The sequence below is a fragment of the Bos taurus genome, chromosome 5 (genome assembly GCF_002263795.3).
Source record: "Bos taurus isolate L1 Dominette 01449 registration number 42190680 breed Hereford chromosome 5, ARS-UCD2.0, whole genome shotgun sequence".
Lineage (NCBI taxonomy): Eukaryota > Metazoa > Chordata > Mammalia > Artiodactyla > Bovidae > Bos > Bos taurus.
The window spans coordinates 89,397,642-89,418,036 of record NC_037332.1 but is presented as its reverse complement, the minus strand read 5'-3'; the positions used below and the strand labels follow the sequence as shown (position 1 = coordinate 89,418,036).

General features: G+C 38.8%; 1 protein-coding gene across 1 annotated transcript in view; it reads left to right on the top strand.

Annotated features, from left to right (window-relative positions):
• The window catches only part of PDE3A (phosphodiesterase 3A), a 366,795-nt gene that overhangs the window by 78,576 nt on the left and 267,824 nt on the right, over positions 1-20,395 (top strand).

Below are 20,395 nucleotides of genomic sequence, written 5' to 3'. Positions count from 1 at the left end.
GAAGCCTGGTATGCTACAGTTCATGGGGTCACAAAAAGTCAGACGTAACCAAGCAACTGAACAACAGAAAGAAAGGGAGACTCATCATGCTCTGAAGAGCCTGTGATAGGATTCTTTCATAAAATACTGATTAATCCAAGATGTAAGGAAAATTCAGAAATTAAATTCCCATGATAACATGAAGAGTAGGCTTGAAATAAATCTAAGTCATTTGCCTTCTCTTATGTGTTTAGATACAGTATTTTGTGGTGTGGGATATATTGCATTGAGATTATATCTTTAAGATATTAAAGAGTACTTTTTCATAAGTTGGTGAAGAGCTGAGTGTTCCTAGTTGTCCAAAGGGTTAAAATATTTAAAACCAACTTTTGGTTCACATTAATATGAAAGAAATGAGTAGTACTTTGAAACTGGTTTTAACGTTTAACACATTGTGTATAAATACAGTAAAATTTCAGTTCTTCATTTGATTTAAAGAATGTTTGTAGAGCATCTTCTGTGTATCAGGCCCTGTTCTGGGTGCTGGGATTCAGCAGCCAACAAAGCAGAAACAACCCAGGCTCTTGTAAGACAACAATAGAGACATAGACACAGAGAACAGACTTATGGACAAGAATGTGGAGGGGAAGGAAGGAGATGGTGAGATGAATGGAGAGAGTAGCATAGAAGCATATACACTAGCATATGTAAAATAGATTGCCAATGGAAATTTACTGCATGACTCAGGAAACTCAAACCGGGGCTCTGTAACCTGAGAAAGGTGAGAGGTGGAAGGGAGGTTCAAGAGGGAGGGGACATATGTATACCTATAGCTGATTCATGTTGATGCAAGGTAGAAATCAAACCAATATTGTAAAGCAGTTATCCTTCAATTAAAAATAAATAAATTTTTTAAAACACTAAAAAAAAAAAAAAAGAATAACCCAGGTTCTTGAACTTACACTCCAGAGAGAATATCCTTCTGAGAGTCACCTTACCAGGCAGGCGGTACTGCTCCTTTCTCGCTGTCAAAGCAAATCCTAGTTGCATTCCATATTACTGGGGAATCACTGTGAGATTCTTAATTGTGGAACATTTTCACTCATTACTAACACTGATGATCTGTGACTGGCATTTGTATTCAGCTTGATCAAAGATAGCACTCTGCTGTTGAATCAATGCAGGAGACCCTGGTTCGATTCCTGGGTCAGGAAGATCCCCTGGAGAAGGGATAAGCTACCCACTCCAGTATTCTTGGGCTTCCCTTGTGGCTCAGCTGGTAAAGAATCTGCCTGCAATGCAGGAGACCTGGGTTTGATCCCTGGGTTGGGAAGATACCCTGGAGAAGGGAAAGCTATCCACTCCAGTATTCTGGCCTGGAGAATTCCATGGACTGTATAATGGGGTCACAAAGAGTCAGAAATCTTGAGAATACTGTCTTCTATCCAGCTCTATCGTCTAACAGAATCCAGGCAGCTTTTCCAGATTAAAAAAAAACAGTCACTGAGACTGCAGCTTGTTCCGAAATATAGAGTCTCTAAATTGTCCCACAGAACATGGGTTGAACTTTGTTAGTTCTACAACTAGGGGAACAATAGTGTAATAAACATCAAAGAAAACTTGGCTGGGACATAGCAGGGATGGGCGATGTGAAAGGCACTGTTAGGTTGGAAAAGTTCTAGACTTGAGGGTTGTAAGTCATGTCTGACTCTTTGTGACCCCATGGACTGCAACACACCAGGCTTCCCTGTCCTTTACCATCTCTGGAAGTTTGCTCAAACTCATGTCCATTGAATCGGTGATGCCATCCAACCATCTCATCCTCTGTTGCCCCTTCTCTTCCTGCCCTCAATCTTTCCAGCATCAGAGTCTTTTCCAATGAGTCCTTGAATCAGGTGGCCAAAGTATTGGAGTTTCAGCTTCAGCATCAGTTCTGCCAATGAATATTCAGGGTTGATTTCCTTTAGGGTTGATTGGTTTGATCTCCTGGGGGAAAGACACAAAATCTGAGTATGATCACTGGATCTGACTCCTGCTGGTTATGAGATGCCATGAGTAAACTGCTTAACTTGACCAGTCTATTTTTTCCGTTTCAGCAATAGTAATTACAGGTATCTTCTCTGCTCAGCTCATAACCATTGTAAGGATTCAGCAAGGACTGTACAGATGCTCTTCTAGTGAAGTGTAGGTGCAAAGCTCGAAAGGGTCAGATATCAGGACATAAATGTAGTGTGACCACACTTGCTACAATACAATGTTAGATCTGAACCAGTAAGTTCAATAATGGAAACTGAAATTTGTTTTCTCTCAGTGTATGTGCTTGCATACATTTGTGTGTGTACATAAGAGTGTGTGTTTCTGGTATTGGGCAATATTGAGATTTTTAGTGTGGAGAAAATATTTGTGATGTCAATCAGATCATCAAATTCAGTAGCATAGGTCAAGATGGGATAGATCCTGGCTCCTCAAAGGTGGATTCATGGGTCTAACAGCATCACCATTAGCTGGGGGCTGCTAGAAATGCAGACTCCTAGGCTCCACCTTTGATGGTCATTGAATCAAAGTCTGCATTTTAAACAAATCCCCTGGAGATTATATGCAAATTTTCTCAAGCGCCTGGGTGGACAGATTTCTTTCTAAGTTGATCCTGATCATTCAAATGACTCTTCAGGATGTTGCAGGGACACGGACAGTCAACAGCTGCTGGATGCTTTAGCACCACCTGGGAAAGCGGGGAGCACAGGAGGGTTATTACAGAAAAAAAATATGTTGCTTTCTGTTCCCAAGGAACCATCTTTGGGGTGAAAGGTTCATATTCCATTGTCAGTCCCCTGAGCCTACCAGTGTTCAAAAATGTTTTTTTCCCAAGACTTTTATGGTGCTTAAGTTAGACTTTTCATATTGGAATAACAGACCCAAAATGACTGGCAGTTATAGTGTCCGGGATTAAGGAGGGAAATATTTAGTCAGAGGAACTGGGAATTTATCAGGAGAGCAATGATTTCATCTCTAGGATTTGGTTTCTAGTCACCTTTGCTCTTGGAGGATGATGAGTAAGTGGTGATTTACTCTGCCTGCTCTAAGTTCCACGAGGCACAGATTCTCAGAGACTCGGGGCATTTTGAGAAAAAAAAAAATTACTCTATTATAAAAGAAAGAATGAAGTTGATTGAGACTAAGAGTAGTTTAAATTCTTGATAAAGATCACATGCATATTTGAAAATAGGAACTAGTTCTTCAGAGTCTGTTTATAATACCCAGACTTTTTCTATATAATTGCAAATTAATCTTCACTTCCAATGTTAGCAAGGGTTAAGATTAAATAAAACTGAATAAGCTTTTCCCTTAGAACAGCACACTTCTTTGCAGGATAGATGAAATAATTTTTTAAATCTTTCCTCTTCTGTGATTTCAGTGTTAACAACTTGGCTCTTTTCTTTCCGTTTTTCTTTCTTTTCTGCCTGGGGTCTTGGGTGAAATTTATGACCCCCCCTTTTTTTTTTTTTTTTGAGCTATATGCTGTGCAGTTCCTTTGTGTATTGACTCTAGGTCTGGACTTGGCAAACAAAAATTGAGAGTGTTGGTTGAGGCAAGGCAAATCAGCTTTAATCCTGGAGATGGATAGATGGCTGATGACACAATTTCAGTCCTTATTTATCCAATTTTGCTACTGATGAGTGAAAGTTTGTCATGGCCAGCATTTGGGAAACAGTGCTGTACCTCACTCAGCCTTCACTCATTTATTCAACAAATGCTGATTGTGTCCTTACTGTATGCTAGTAATATTACAGGCAGCAGGCTTAGTGTAGAAACGGGAGATTTATACTCAGTCACACAGCTTACATTTTACCATGATAGATACCCTTTTGAAAGAGCCCATAACTCAAAAGTTCGAAAAGAACTAAATTGAGGGTTAGCACTATGTTACTTATATTAAGCTTCTTTTTTTTTTCAATTTTAGCTAATCCTCCTTTATATAAAGAAAAAGGATTATTTTCCCAATAAGACTACCCATCAAACAGGTAATTATTGTAATTGTCTTCCAAAGCAAACCCATGCAAAAGTATTGCTCCCATTAAAGACTTTTCTTAAGTTTTCTTGTAACTGATTCCATGCAGTAAAGAAGGATTTCTGTTATGGGATGTAGAGAAAATTATTAGAAAGAATTAATTTCGTTTTTTCCAGAATTCACCAAGTTACTCCTATTTCTCTTTAAAGGAAACTCCTAACTCGCCCCACGTGTTCAGCCTCCTAAAATTTCAATTTATCTTTATCACATCCTGCTTTTGAGTGCTTAGTATAAGATTTAACCATATAGTAATTCTTCCTTAAAGAAGTCTGCTGTATATAATGCTAAGGTGGAGTTGTCATGGCTCCTATGCTGTGTCTGAGGCCAAATTCATTTGTCAACATTCCAAGCTTATGTGAAGACACAGAAATAATTATTTTCAGATGTTGACATTGCACTTAGTGTATTAGTAGTATAAGAAAATGTGTTTCCAAAGTCATTCATCTCAAATGCAATGCAAAAATTCAGGACAGATAAATGTGTGCGTTCAGACAGGTGCTATGATACAGAAATGGTAGAGTGATTTAGCTTTCTGTCATATCTTCATAATATAGGATATGAGCTGTGCTGTGTTCTGAGTTAGCATGTCTCCTGTCAATGTGGCTACAGTCCAGACGTGATGTGCTTTGCTTCCAGGTGGGTTACTGCTTTTAATCCCTGAGTCAGACTCCTGATTCTTGGCTTCTCTTGTCACTTAAATGTTTTGCTTCTAAGTCAACTTCAAAAGTTAAAAAGTAGAATCTTCCCGGAGTTTCAAAATGTAATTTTTCTTTAATTATTTCCATAAAATGATGATTGAACATTAAAAGCCTATCCATCTCAGGTAGTTTAGGAAGGAAAGGGTGAAAAGCTGTAACATTTAATTGTTGGAGAGACCAGGGCCAAATTGGAAAGATACTCTTAAGTTTTTGCCATAACATTCATATATGACATCCAATATGAATTTTACGTACTTATCAACTTCTAGTCAATAGAAAGAGGAGAAACATGAATGAAGTTTTATTATACCCATAGTAATGGCAGCCCACTCCAGTGTTCTTGCCTGGAGAATCCCAGGGACATTGGGGCCTGGTGGGCTGCCGTCTATGGGGTCGCACAGAGTCGGACACGACTGAAGTGACTTAGCAGCAGCAGTAGTAAGACCTTACCTACATTAATAAAAAAGCAACTTCTTTTCATCATCTCTTGCTGCTGCTAAGTCACTTCAGTCGTGTCCGACTCTGTGCAACCCCATAGACGGTAGCCGACCAGGCTCCCCCGTCCCTGGGATTCTCCAGGCAAGAACACTGGAGTGGGTTGCCATTTCTTTCTCCAATGCATGAAAGTGAAAAGTGAAAGTGAAGTCACTCAGTCGTGTCCGACCCTCAGCGACCCCATGGACTGCAGCCTACCAGGCTCCTCCATCCATGGGATTTTCCAGGCAAGAGTACTGGAGTAGGGTGCCATTGCCTTCTCCACATCATCTCTTAATAATCATTAAATTTTTACAGTAACATTTGAAGAAAACCAAAGAAAAACTCCATTTGATGTATAAAGTGTTTCAAATAAAAATAGATCACTGAGTATTGTGGGTTACTCATCTTGCAAAGCAAAATATTTTGATATTACAGTATTATAAATGCTTTGCACAAAAGGAAGGTCTGCTGAGTTTCCACTTTCACGTGTCAATTACTGCTTTTACCTTGTATTTAAAAATTTTTTTAATTTTACATTGGAGTGTTAGTTGATTAACGATGTTGTGTCCGTCTCAAGTATACAGCAAAATGATTCAAAGTTATAGATATATTATTTTTCAAATTCTTTTCCCAGTTAGGTTATTACAGAGTATTAAACAGAGTTCCCTGTGCTATATGTAGTAAGATCTTGTTGGTTATCTATTTTAAATACAGTAGTGTGTATTGCAGTACGTAATTCAAAGTGTTTGCAAAGTACAAGAAGTTTATTTTATCATTTATCTGTTTCAAATTATAACTTTAAAAAGAAAATGGGACTTCTTTCCTGCCCCCACCCCTCGACCCTAGAGACAGATTTTCCATGCAGGATGGTTTTAAGCATCAGGATGTTGCATAAGTCAGCCTGGAAAAAATCGGGACAAACAGCTAGCACTATCTAATAGAACTTTGCTTTGTGACAACTTTTTATTTTTTTTGCTAAATGAATTATACGAAAGGTCTAACTTTCCTAGTTGTTTGGATATACTTTCAAAATCAATTGTTTGCTTGATTATTGGGCACTCTAAAAACAAAAAAAATAAAAATCATAGTGTAGGATCAAAAGAAATCTAATTAAGCTTCGATTCAAGTGTATAGAGTCACCTACACAAGGGACAGCTGAAACAGTTAACATGTGAGGTGAGATATGGAAAGATAAACTGATGTATTGTGTCTATGATAGTGCCCAGTTTTTATGTTTTCCAAGGAGTGTTTAGGATTTCATTTTTAAGCTTTGCTTTCCAAAAGACTTAAATTCCAAATTCATTTGTAATGGAAAAGTAATTGGTGAGATGGCTCTATAATCCCACAGGTTACTTGGCAGGCTCTAAAAAAGTTCATGGGATGGAGATTAAAGGTCAAAGTCTATTTTAGAAAATGTGCAACAGGGTGGTAAGCAGGAATGTTCCCTAAGTCCCTTTGGATTTTATTTGATCACTTAACCAAAGAGATCTGGACCAGGCTGTGTATTTTTCAGGATGCAGTGATCAAATTATTGGACTGGTTGCTTTTCAAGTACAAATCTATTTCCCAATAAATCCCATCACTTACACAACACCTCTTGAATGCTTGCTTATTACACCAGACACAAAAGGTATCAAGGAACACTGGGCTTATTTGTTGGTTCAATCTGGGGGAAAAACAAACTGTTTTTCAGTGGCTAGTTGTTTACAAGATTCCCTCTCTGCCTGATGACATCTTGAGGGCTATGAGAGTGAAGAATGCTATTTGTCCAGTTGTGAAAGATTAGATTTCTTCTTTTTCTGTTCCTGGAATATAGGAACTAGGGGTTTTCCATCAGAGATTGTGAATTTTCCTTTAGGATTTATCAACAGCATACCATGGGATTTTAAAATAATTGGCCTATCTAACCTTTGATTTATAGATAAAAGAAAGGAGAAAATTACCAGTTTTGTGAAATAGTTGTTTCTGAACGTTGTGAATGAAAATATTTTATATCATACTAAAAAACTTAATCAGGTTATGCTAGAATTGGGTATTACTCCTTAAATTATTCCACAGTGAAGATCCATACATTCAAGACATCAAAACTAAGTATCTTTGGAAATATATAGAGATATATATACAGGGATAGAGAAGAAGTAATACTGGCTAAAGAAAAATCTAATATAGCTGAGAAAAATAAGCTTTATGTTATGAATCTTTATCCAGCAGATAGGTTATAATTAAGTGCCATGAAGAAGTTAGAAATCATGTTATAGTTCAGAATTGGAAATGACTATTTCTTAGTAGGTGGGGAGCATTCATTCAGGAAATCCTTTGTTGAGCAGATGGTATTTGAGTTGGATCCTGAAGGGTGAGTGGAATTTGAGCAAGTGGAGACTGGGGAAAGACACATTCAAAGGCAACATCATTAATAGAGGAAGAATGAAAAAAAATACGGTATTAGGCAGTAGTGGCTTATGTATATTATGGTCATAAAATACACTAGATTACTAGTACTATTTAACCCTTACTAAGAACCAAGTACTTGACTAAAAAAGCATTTACATGTATTACTATTTTATTGAAATCTTCCTGATAAGTCCAAGAGGTAGAGTTTTATGGGTAAAGAAACCAGGACATTATACAACTGGTATTTGGCAGAAGTTGAACTTGAAGCTAAAGACTGAGGCCTTGACCAGTAGCTCTGTCCCCTGATATTGGAGGACATCTGGTACTACAGGGAATGATTCTGTAAGCTACGGTCACTATGGGATATTTTTAAGCATGTTGAGTAATGTTTTCTTCCCAATTATTCTTTTTGCCTCATCTGACCTTCCTGTCTCCACCCATTCCTCTCTTCAAACCCTGCCTTCAAACTATGGGGAGAAACCTTTGAAAATTATAGACCTGATCATCTGGTGCCGTTTCATGCAAGGTTACAGGGTTTCCAGACCTACAGCATTTTGTTTCCTGATCCTTCCCATGGTGTACAAGCCCCTGCCATCTCTATAGCTTCATTTGGAACTATTTTCCATTCTCCAAAATCTCCTTGTCTTCTAATTCCTTTACTTTTCCTAGGATAGTGCCTCCATCTGGATGCCTTTCTCACCTCTGGATTCCCCTATCCCCTTCCTCTGCTCACATTGATTGTTAAATATTGAAACACTTGTTAGCTTTCTTGTTCATATTGTTGTTGCTCCAGTCACTAAGTCATTCATATAACATTTGAGAATTTCCCGACATGCAATTCTACATCAAAATGGAATTTAACTGTTGACACTCCATATCTATATTCAAATGGCTTTTACAATGATTTAATGTAGGTTGTTTTTAATTTTTTTTTTAACTTCCAGTGTACACCATATCATCACAACCAGATATGTGTAGCAGTCAGGATAGGCTAAGTTATGTGGCAGTAACAACAATCACCAAAATGGTAATGGCTTACAACAAAAGAGAGTTTCTTCTTCTTCTCAAGTGGCTTGGCAGGAAGACTGTGCTTTTCACCGTTACTTCTGAAGGAAACTCCCCCTGACATGTGCTTCCCCAATCACAGGGCAAGAGAACAGGGTTGGTAAATCACCTACCGGCTGTTAGACTTCAGCCTGGGAGTGATTCATGCCCAGGCTGAATACATTTCCCTGACCTCGCATGGCTTTACTGAACGTCAAGGAGACAGGGAAGCATGATCCTCTCATATGGTGGAAAAGTTGGAGGGCAAATGGTAATATTTAGTCAACAGCACTGCAATGTGTTAACAATTAGAAATTGTAGGCCAGTTCTTTTGAAGTTTATGTCCATTAGCAGTTTGAAAACATGTAGTCAAACCAAGCACTTTGGAAATTAAAACTAAAATATCCTAAGACATGTGATTATGTGTCTTTTGAAACCATTATTTCAGTTGAAAACATTGAATTTGATGTATATGCCTCCACTTAACTCAATAAATGTAAGTTCTTAACAGCTGTGGTACAAAAATATATGCTAAAACCATCTTGTCCACAGATAACATAAAAGAAACAGGCAGTGTCATAACAAATAGGTTGAATTATCTTGAGATATGTTGTGCTTGAAGGATCCTCTTTTCTGGGAGGCCATGATCATCATTCAGAATTCATCAGTCAAAGGCAGCAGAATTTAAGTCAAAATTCCATATTGAAGTACTCCTGTAAAGATTTGTTGAATTTACAAAAGCATAACATTTTTATGTTTATTCTCCTTTGGTTTATTTTTAATTGTCAGCACTGATAGACAGCCAGTAATTGTCAACATTAATTGCTATTTATTTCCTTTTGCAAGAAGAAGTTATATAGAAATTGAAGTGAAGGACATTTAATGAGAGAAATCTTACTCTATCCTATATATGGATATTCTTAAAGTATATTGTTGAAGTCTTCATCCCTGCCTTGAGTGTCTTTATAGGTATGTGAAAGGATATGGGTGAAAAGAAAAATTAAGTATATGTTTATACCAGAATTATTTGTGAATATTAGCTTCTTAGGAAATACCTCATTATTTTCTGGAATGACTACTGACTGTCAGTGTAATCAAGGATACAAATATAGAATGAGGAAATCCAAAAGCAGTATCTGTGCGATCCACAGAATTTAGCCAGTAATTGCTTTTTCCTGTGTTTTGTTTCTCCAGCACAACAAGAATATCTCCTTCCATTTCTTGTGTGTGAGTTAAATATGTCTGAGTAGAACCCTTAGCTTTCTTTTTCTCACAGTAATTTTGCTGTGATCAAGAGATACAGCAGCATAAATTAAGGATTAATGTGGAAATCATAAAATACACTGTTCCATGAAAACAAAATTTCTTTTTTTAAAGGAGAAATAGACATGAATTTGGGGTCTGCTTTTTTCACTTAAATAATTTTCTTATGGAACATCCTTCTTTTGCCTTATAGAAAATTTGCCAAATTGTTCAGAACCACCTCTAAGGTTTGTATTTCCATACCCTCCCAAAAATCCAACTGATTTTGGAGGTACCATGCTTCTCTCCATTTAAAGGCAGGATCTTTGTGGCAGTATGAGGGAAGAAAGATACGGAGGGGGAACCGTGCCATATTAGTGTATGTGGTATAAAGTCAAAGGACAAGAAACGTTTAAAATTACTGAGTGCATGAAAATTAAGTTCTTGTTCTTGGTGGTGGGGTGCATATAGGGGAGATTTCAAAGATGATACATTCCATAATTCATTTCCTCTCTATTGTATAATTGACCAGTATTTGTCAAGTACCTATTTATTTAAAGTACCTATGGCTGAGCTTTCATTTCTGCCTGGCTTTCCCTTCTCCCCTAGCAGCTTCCATTCTCTTCATCAGGAATATCAGTTTCTTTTCTTTTCTTTTTTTTTTTATTTTTTATTTTTTTTATTTTTTTAAATTTTATTTTATTTTTAAACTTTACATAATTGTATTAGTTTTGCCAAATATCAAAATGAATCCGCCACAGGTATATATGTGGATATATATATATCCTGAACCCTCCTCCCTCCTCCCTCCCCATACCATCCCTCTGGGTCATCCCAGTGCACTAGCCCCAAGCATCCAGTATCGTGCATCGAACCTGGACTGGCATCTCGTTTCATACATGATATTTTACATGTTTCAATGCCATTCTCCCAAATCTCCCCACCCTCTCCCTCTCCCACAGAGTCCATAAGACTGTTCTATACATCAGTGTCTCTTTTGCTTTCTCATACACAGGGTTATATTAAAGATTTTTTTGGTGTGTACCAGTTTTGAAAAGTCTTTATTGAATTTGTTACAACATTGTTTCTGTTTGGTTTTTTTGCTGTGAGGCATGTGGGCTATTAGGTCCCTGACCAGGAATTGAACCTGTACCCTGTGCATTAGAAGGCAAAGTCCTAACCACTGAACTGCCAGGGAAGTCCCTTAGTTTCCTGTGTGCATTAGAATTGTCTTCTCTCTAATTGACCTCACACCTCTCCCTTTACCTTTCTGACACCGAATACATGTGAACAGTAAGTAGCAATACCTCTTAAACTTGCAAGCCCCTGCAAACAACAAAACAAACACAAAAAAAGAAAGCAAGTTGGTTGCACTGGTTTTTATCAGCCAATTTATATTCTGAGGAGTTGAGTCAATCAGGGAAGTTTATTATCCTATCTAAATTCATTGACTATCCATAAGTCACTATGTTTCCAATACATAGCAGTGGTGTAAGGATACCGACTGGACAACAAATGATTGACATTTATCAGTTCCAAAATTGCCTCGTGCATATTGAAATGATGAAATATGAAAAATTATGAAATACGAAAGCATTAATTCTCTTTGATCTGAATAATTACAGCCTGACTCCCTTTGTAGGTCAGGCTATGAAAGAAGTGATTGCGATGAAATGACAGAGCGTGTCTCGTGGATTAAAACCACACGTGATTTCAGCAAATGAAAGGGAAGGGTGAAGCTGGCCTTAAATTGTCTGCCTCAGAGATGGTGAGAAGACTTGGATCATTAGAGAAACAGGAAGTGTTTTACTATGAACCTTAGGTGTATTCATGGAGAAGGAAATGGCAACCCACTCCGTAAGTACTCTTGCCTGGAGAATCCCATGGACAGAGGAGCCTGGCAGGCTGCAGTCCATGGGGTCGCAAGAGTCGGACACAACTTAGCGACTAAACCACCACCACCACCAGGTGTATTCAGAGTAAATCAGTTCATGTTCTATGAAGGAATCCAGGTTCCATGTTTGAGTCCACACTGAACAATAAATTTCACACTCAGAAGTACCTAATCTCCAGCCTTAGCAAACAGTGCATACTCTTGCCAGTTGTCAGCAAACCCATCACCGCAGCTGGTAAAATAACACCGAAAGCAAATTCAGCTGGTAGCAATTCCAGGAATAAATGGGTGACAAAAGAGCAAAATGAGTAAATTTTACAACATCCGGTCCCATTGGGTCCCACACTGTACTACTTCCTCTGGAAACAACCTCTAGAGGTAAAGCCTGGCATTAAATTATCCAGTCATGCAGGAGTAAGTGCTAACAGCTGTGCCTGGGTGCTTTTTCCCTACTTTGTCCTATAAATACTTTACCATTTCAGAGGAGCTGATGACATACCTTGAGAAAAAAAAAAATCTCTACCAGATTGTGCAAATCGTGTAAATCTTCTCATTTTCCCACTGCTTTCAGAGTTAAGTCGCACAAGTATCTGTAAGACTTTTCCAAACACTTTGTTAAGCCTGAAAAATATTCCCTGCAAACTGACAGTGCTTCCAAATGGCTGCCCATGATGGCCAAATGTGAACATGTATGCACCTATGGAGTGAAGCCAGTTTTTCAAATGTGGGTGGCAGTGTCTTTCCCTAAGATTCAGGAGGCTTTCCACAGTAGTGGGAAACAGCAGGGAGCAACTTGACATTCTCTGGAAGCAAACAGGATTTTGGAAAATACAAGGAAGATGCGCATATGGCCTCACCTTTCATTTCTCACTGACAGCATCAGTGCCCTCCTTGCTGTGTTGTTTATTGTCTCTTCCAGATGATCTTTGCTTACTCCGTCCATGGAGTAGAGTCATTGGCCTGTACTCATTTTTTCCTTCCTGGAGGTATAAATAGACTGATGACGCCCAATGCTCTCTGCAGTCCGTGCATCATTCATACCGTCCATCTCCTTTCTAGGTCACAAAGCTTTTTTTAAAAAAAGCAGCAGCAGTAGCAGCATGTGAGAAGATGAGCATATGACCTCTTCCTCTCACTCAAAGCAGTGCCATTGATAGCATCCAGACAGCCGTGTGTGGAGACATGCCATTCGAGTGGCTCCAGAATATCAGAGGGAAAAACAGCCATTCTTACCAAATCACTTAAAAACAGTATGTCCCGCTCCACCCTGTCTCCCCAACCTGCCTGAAGTGGAGCCCTTCCCATCCAAAGTGTATAAAGGGATTTGTACTTGGTGAAAATTGGAAAAACCTGCTCCTCCCCCAGGACAATACAGTAATGCTTTCTCCCTTTGTCCAGTCACACAAGTGCATATCATGAGAAAATGTCATATCCCTTAATCCTTCTCCTCTCCAGTAACATAAAAATGGTCATCCTTCCGGAGAGCCTTTGTTATGGTGTGCCTTGCAAGTGGGGAACAGCATATTGACTCTTTTGAGATGGGGCGTGTGAGGAATATTATTGTGTTCTCCTTCAGCTTCTTTGCTTGACTTACAGACTGTTACCTCGAATCTGATCCTTCCCTAGAGGGATAATTGCTAGAAATCACCTCTCTTTGGGGTAAGCCTGGGAAAGAGGTTGGCAAGGAGCTGGGGCAGTACCCCTAAGTTTGTGTCCCAAACCCCAACTATTATCCCTTAATTGTCCATCTGTCAAAACTTTTTAGTGACCATTAATTATTTCTTCATTGTTGTTGTTCAGTCGCTAAGTCATGTCTGACTCTGCGACCCCATGGACTGCAGCACACTAGGCTTCCCTGTCCTTCATCATCTCCCAGAGTTTGCTCAAACTCTTATCCATTGAGTCAGTGATGCCATCCAACCATCTCATCCTGTGTCGCCCCCTTCTCCTCCTGCCTTCAGTCTTTCCCAGCATCAGGGTCTTTTCCAGTGAGTCGGCTCTTCACATAAAGTGGCTAAAGTATTGGAGCTTCAGCTTCAGCATCGGTCCTTCCCATGGATATTTGTGTTGATTTCCTTTAAGATTGACTGGTTTGATTTCCTTGCTGTCCAAGGGACTCTCAAGTGTCTTCTCCAGTACCACAGTTCGAAAGCATCAATTCTTCACACTCAGCCTTCTTTATGGAGTGCCTACTATGTGCCAGCCTATTGGAAGCATTTCAGATATCAGTTAGCAAGTACATAAGTCTTCTGTTCACTTTCAGTTTCATTCTAGTAGATCACATCTCAGGTGGAATCAGTCCTACGAGGTAAGTGTCACAGGCGACGGTGCAACCTCAGAGCAAAGCCAAGAGTCGTGTGGCAAGTGGTTGTAGACAAAGCAGTGGGTCATCACGGAGGCCCTTTGAGGTCATGTTGAGAACTTTATTCTGGTCCAGAGGCAACATCTCAGAGGAGGGCCATGATCTGTCCTGCTCTTCAGAAGAGTAACATGAAACATAGACTGTAGCTGGACAAGGGCAAGCATGTGCTTGCAGTTTGAATACATCAAATGTATTTCTGTTTCACAGGGGTGAGAGGGAGGCTCATGGGGGAGGGGATACACACACACACACACACACACACACCCTTATTGCTGATTCAGGTTGCATAGCAGAAACTAACAGAACATTGTAAAGCAGTTATCCTCCAAATAAATAAATATGTACATATGAAAATGTGTTTCTATTTCAAAGGGAATTTCATGTCTAAAGTTTGAGCTGATCAGTTCTTGCTAGAGTGTAAGAAATACAACAGAACAGCAGGGTGGTGCCGAAGAAAGGTTGTTTACTTGGGTACATGAGTGTCTGCCTTGGACTTTGAGAACATGTTTAAGGCAGGATACAGTTTTTAGCGCAGGCTGAGTCAGTGTGAAGGTGGGGAGTCCAGTAACCTGCAGAGTTGTGTGTGTCATTTACAAAACTTGCTGTTTCAATCTAGAATGTAAATGTAACCTTTTTATCCCTCCAAGTATGTCATCAAAAAGTCTCGTATTTGGAAGTATGCCTTGATCTCCTGAAAAAGGCCGTAGAGGGTAGAAATAATTGTAAAATACCGGGTATTTCAGACTATGGTTCAATCTCCCAATTCAGGAAACACAGACTACGGTGTATTCACAGCTTTCCTAGGTACTCTTGGGGTCCCTAATTCACCAATGGCTTTTAATTTTTTTTTTCCTAGAAGAAAAGACCTTTCTGAATGTCAGTAGATCCCAAAGCAAAAGGGAATTAATTTCTCTCTCTTCACTTTCACCACATTACATGGATCTGATGTCTAGAAGATTTTTCTCACATACAAAACTACAGTGTAGTGGAAATATATGTGTGTGTGTATATATACATCACTGAATCACTTTGGTGTACACCTGAAACTAATACAACATTGTAAATCAGCTATACTTCAATAAAAAAAGAACAAAATAACTCTGAGAATGTTGGAGTTCATTTGGGAATATTCGTATTTTTTATTTACTTAAAATATCTGTGCCTATCCTGGAGAAGGAAATGGCAATCCCCTCCAGTATTCTTGCCTGGGAAATCCCATGGACAGAGAAGCCTGGCAGGCTACATTTCATAGGGTCTCAAAGAGTTGGACCTGACCGAACAACTAAACAACAGCGTGTGCCTATAATACATGGCAGGTGAATATAACACAGAGACTAACTCTGTTTCATTACTTCTTCTTGTGTGCTACACACAAACGCTTATTCAATTTCTTGTTGTTACCTTGTTCCAACCTGACCCACAGGCTGTTTTAACTTCTTTTTGAATCTTCCTTGTCCCTCCCTGTGTATGAGCAGTATTCTCTCTCTCGTCACCTGTTAACCATGCTCCTTCAAGGCTCAGCTGAGATAATTACTTCCTCTTGGAGTGTTTCCACATGCCCAAACTCAAGTTGAATGTTATTGCTCTGGAATCATGGGCATCCTCTGTGCTTATCAGATGAGTTCCCATACGGAACTGGAATGGCTCCCATGGACTAAGTTGTGCAAAGGCAGGAATGGTCCCTGTCTTGTCCATGATTCTTGCTCCTGATGCCTGGTTTCATGTATGGAACACGGCAATCCATAAATATCTGTGTATAATTGAATCAAAATACTTAAAAAAAATTTTGGAGTCAGTTGTTTTAATATAGAAGTTCCCCGCCCCAACCCCACCCCTTACCTGGTCATCAAGTTAGTGGTATTAGTATTGAAGTCAACTTTGACATTTGCCTGTCATCCATTCATTATATTATTCACCAAGTTTTGACAGTTTTCTTATTCAGTGTCTCTCTGAATCCTCTTCTCATGTCCTAATTAAGGTCCTTGTTTTCTTTGTTTGTGGGTAAAATAAGTTGGGAAAATGCTGGTTAAGGAGTTAGTAGTTTGATTATCATGGAACTTGACAAAACCTTTAATGAAGGAGCATTGTAAATTTCTACAGGAAGAGTATGGAGTAGAGCATTTCCTACGTTTATTTGATCAGAGAATCATCTTTAGACTCAGAGCATCTGATGTGGTTAATGATCTGCAGAACTTACCTGGGGAAATGCTGGAAGAGATTGAAAAGGAGCAAACTACCCATCAAGGGCTCAGAGTCTTTTGGCTTTAACTTAACGACTGTCATTAGCCATAGACAGCAAACAGGTGGAAAGGAAGTATGCCTGACTCCTGCCACTGATGACCTCTGACCTTACATTCCCTCAGCAGCTTGCACCAGTTTACCTTGTTTAGGTAATAGGCTCTGAATATGGAATCATGCGCCTTATTCACCAGTGAAGAAGGAAGCATGTGTACTTAATCGTGTCCGACTCTGTGACCCCATGGACTGTAGTCCGCCAGGCTCCTCTGTCCATGGGATTTCTCTGGCAAGAATACTGGAGTGGGTTGTGATTTTCTCCTCCAAGGGGTCTTCCCTGACCCAGGGATCAAACCTGCACCTCCTCATCTCTTGCATCAGCAGGCGGATTATTTACCACTTGAGCCATCTGGGAAGCCGATTCTCCAGCTAAAGACCCTGCTTTTTCTTCTCATGGCACTTGTGGACTGCCTGCTTTCCTTGGTGCTGTCTTGGTAAGATTTTAGAGTTTCCAGCCTCTGTCTTCAGGAACTTTTAGAAAAAATACTGTGGTCCTCTTAATCATCACCTGTCCACATCATTGGTTTGAATCAGCAGATGCAAGGGGTTAAAAACCAGCCTGAAGAAAGTTGGGTGAAAGGCTTATGGGCTTTTGTTTTCCAAATTTGTAACTATAGGCAGCAAAAATTATGGAAAGAGAGAATCAATATTGGTCAGAGTATCTAAGAACTAAGTGAATTAGAAAATTCAACATTTTGATTATAGAAGCCAGAGAGGAATGGCTATAAAATGTTAAATACTTTTTGCTCTTGCTTAGAATTTAAATATAGAGAAGGAAATGGCAACCCACTCCAGTATTCTTGCCTGGAAAATCCCAGGGACAGAGAAGCCTGGTGGGCTGCCGTCTATGGGATCACACAGAATCGGACACAACTGAAGCGACTTGGCATGCATGCATTGGAGAAGGAAATGGCAACCCATTCCAGTATTCTTGCCTGGAGAATACCAGGGACAGAGGAGCCTGGTGGGATGCTGTTTGTGGAGTTGCACAGAGTCAGACACAACTGACGCGACTTAGCAGCAGCAACAGCAGAATTTAAATAGGGGTCATATTCAGGAAACCCTGTTGTGATACACTGATTATCCAGCTGTACACATCCAGTGGCTCAGGGTACCTATTTTGGCTTTATCCTTCTTAGCTCTTTTACTCTAATATCCCGCATCTGATCTATCTGCAAATCCTATTCCACCCAACTTCAAAGTTAGCTAGACTCACCACTTCTTACCTACACAGTCACCATCCTGGTCTCAGTCACCATCATCTGTTACCTGTGTTAGTGCGATAGACTTCTACAAGATTTCTGCTTCCGCCCTCACTTCCTTATAGTTTATTCATCACAGGGCACTAGAACTAATCCTTTGAAAGGTGAGTCAGATATGTCATTTCTCTGCAATCTTGTGATTGCCTCACCTCTCATTCAAATAAAATTTCAGGTTCTTCATGCGGCCAATGAGCTCAGCTGTGACTTGCCTGTCTGCTGTGTCCTTGACCTTCTCTCCTAACACTTTGCTCATGTCTCCTCTTGTCATATCAGCCCTTTGCCCTTGTTGGATCTTGCTGAGCCTGTTCTTGAGGGGGTTTGCTCTTACTATTTTCTCCACCTGGGCTGTACTTCCTTTCAATATCCCTGAGGTTTTTCTTACATCAATATTTTCTTAAGGTCTCCTCTCTGGTTTTCCTCCTCAGTGGAGTCTGCCTCAGATGACCTTATTTTAAGCAGTTGTTACACGCTGACTCTCATTATTCCGTCTTTATCTGTCTGTGTTTTCTGAATTGTCCATATTACAACTTGTCATGGTATTTCCTTATTGCCCACCTGCTCCAGCATCAATAAGAGGAAGACTTGGTTTATCTTAGTCATGCCTAAGAACAGTGCTTAACAGGGTTCCCAGCACATAGTAGGCTGGTGGCAGACTCTTGCCAAATAAATGAAGATGAAAGGCTGCATGGGTAAGATTTCTTGAGTTCTGGCACTCAACATTTCCTAAGAAATGGTAAGCTGCTTCTAAAATATACTCCAGTCATCTCTGTATGTTTATGCTAAAATCAGTAAGCTTACTAATTATGAATATATAGGTAAATATCTTACAATTTGTTGCTCTCTTGTTTCTCTGTCCTGTGGCGTAAGGTGTAAGCAAATGTTTTAAAATGCTGAAAATGTTGGAAGAAAAAAATTTAAAGTAGAATAATTTTTTTAGATCTTACCTCTTAAATCTGCCTGACCACTTTTTAGAAACTATTACTGTGGGATATATCTAAAGCTTTCCTCAGTCAGAATATCATAGATCCCTGTAAAGATTTCAATCAGTGTGACATTTTCAGTGATAAAGAAATTGACACTTGACCACAACAGATGATTTTTTTTTCTTGTGATGAAAATACTTGGAGGAAAATATGAAAAAATATGAGTTAAGTCAAAATTTAACTGCCCATTTAAATAGTATGTCCAGGACACCTTGGCAAACTTTGTAGGTGGTTGTCTTCTCCAACAGGCGGAGAGAAAATCTGCATTTCTGTACAGAGAAAAATGAAGACATTTACTATGTTCTGCTCCGTATAAATTTGCTAAGTGACAAGTAAGTCATGTGACTAAAATATGGAAGCAGGTAGAATTTTAAATACTGAATTTGGTAGTGTTTGTTCTAAATTTAGTATTCTATTCTCTGGGAGTTTGTTTGCTCATGTAACATATGACAGCATCCAAGAAGAGATATAATACAAACAAATCTGGGGAGTTCAACAAATGATGAATAGTTACATTACAGCAAATATGAATAGTTCACATTTGAACCATGATGTCCATACTTTGAAGTTAATTTCTTAGGAAATTATATTTCCAAATTTTTTGAAAAGATGCATTTTTCTGCAGTGTAGAGTGAAACAAACCCCACATAACCTCAGTTGAAAGCTATAAATCTAATACGCCAATGTATAAGTCACAGGCCAGAGTTGGAACGATTAAAAATCTGACAAGTTTAGGACCATACTGTTGATATATTAGTAACAAAGACTCCTTACAAAAAAATTTAACTGGAGATTCTATTAGACATATGCTTATCCCTGGGTAGAGTTGGTAAGCATTGCATGATAGTTGAACAATTAGTATGGTTATTTCAGTTTATTAATATACAATTTTAATGATCCTTTATAGTTCCTTCTTTACAGAGTCACACTTGGTCACAGGCATGGATTTGCCCACTAGAATCAAGCAGAGAATTTATGCTTTTGGCTGAGTTCTCCAACTGAGCACCATTCTGGAAATGTTCTCACTCCCAACTGAGCGTGGAAATGCTTTTGTCAATGCTTTGTCCTCCCTTGGCCTGAGTTATGTTGTATGCTAAAACCACCTTCCCAGGCCATTCTTTTAATACTTTTTATGAAGGCTAATCAATCACTTCATCCACAGAGATGCATCTACTTTCAACAAAAAACAAATCAACAATAGCAACAAATAAGCAAGAAATTCACATAGAGATAAAAGCCTCCAGTAAATTCTGATAAAGTGCTTGAGTGGAAAAGGAATCCCCCTCCTAATATGGAGAGTACTAAAAGGAATAAATTCTATTTTCTGTTCTGAGGATGGAAAATTTTAATTTATCTCTTTTCTTTTGTTTTTAATCATAATAATTCTATATTTAGACCTTAGATATATATAGGTATCTTAGCTTTCTTTAGGACTTCCATTAGTATTATACTTAGAAGGGTATGTATGTATATACATGAGTTTGTGCATACATGTAAGTTCATACATACAGCACACCTGTTGAATATATTTGCACACCTTATTTTTCATATATGTTTTATTTTATCTATTTAGGAGATTTATCATTATTATTTTATATACATATGCTTTATTATTATACATATAAATTATAATAATGTTTTCTGATAATGTCTAAGTGGCAGGTCCAGAATGGAATACTGATTTTATAAACTCTGAACT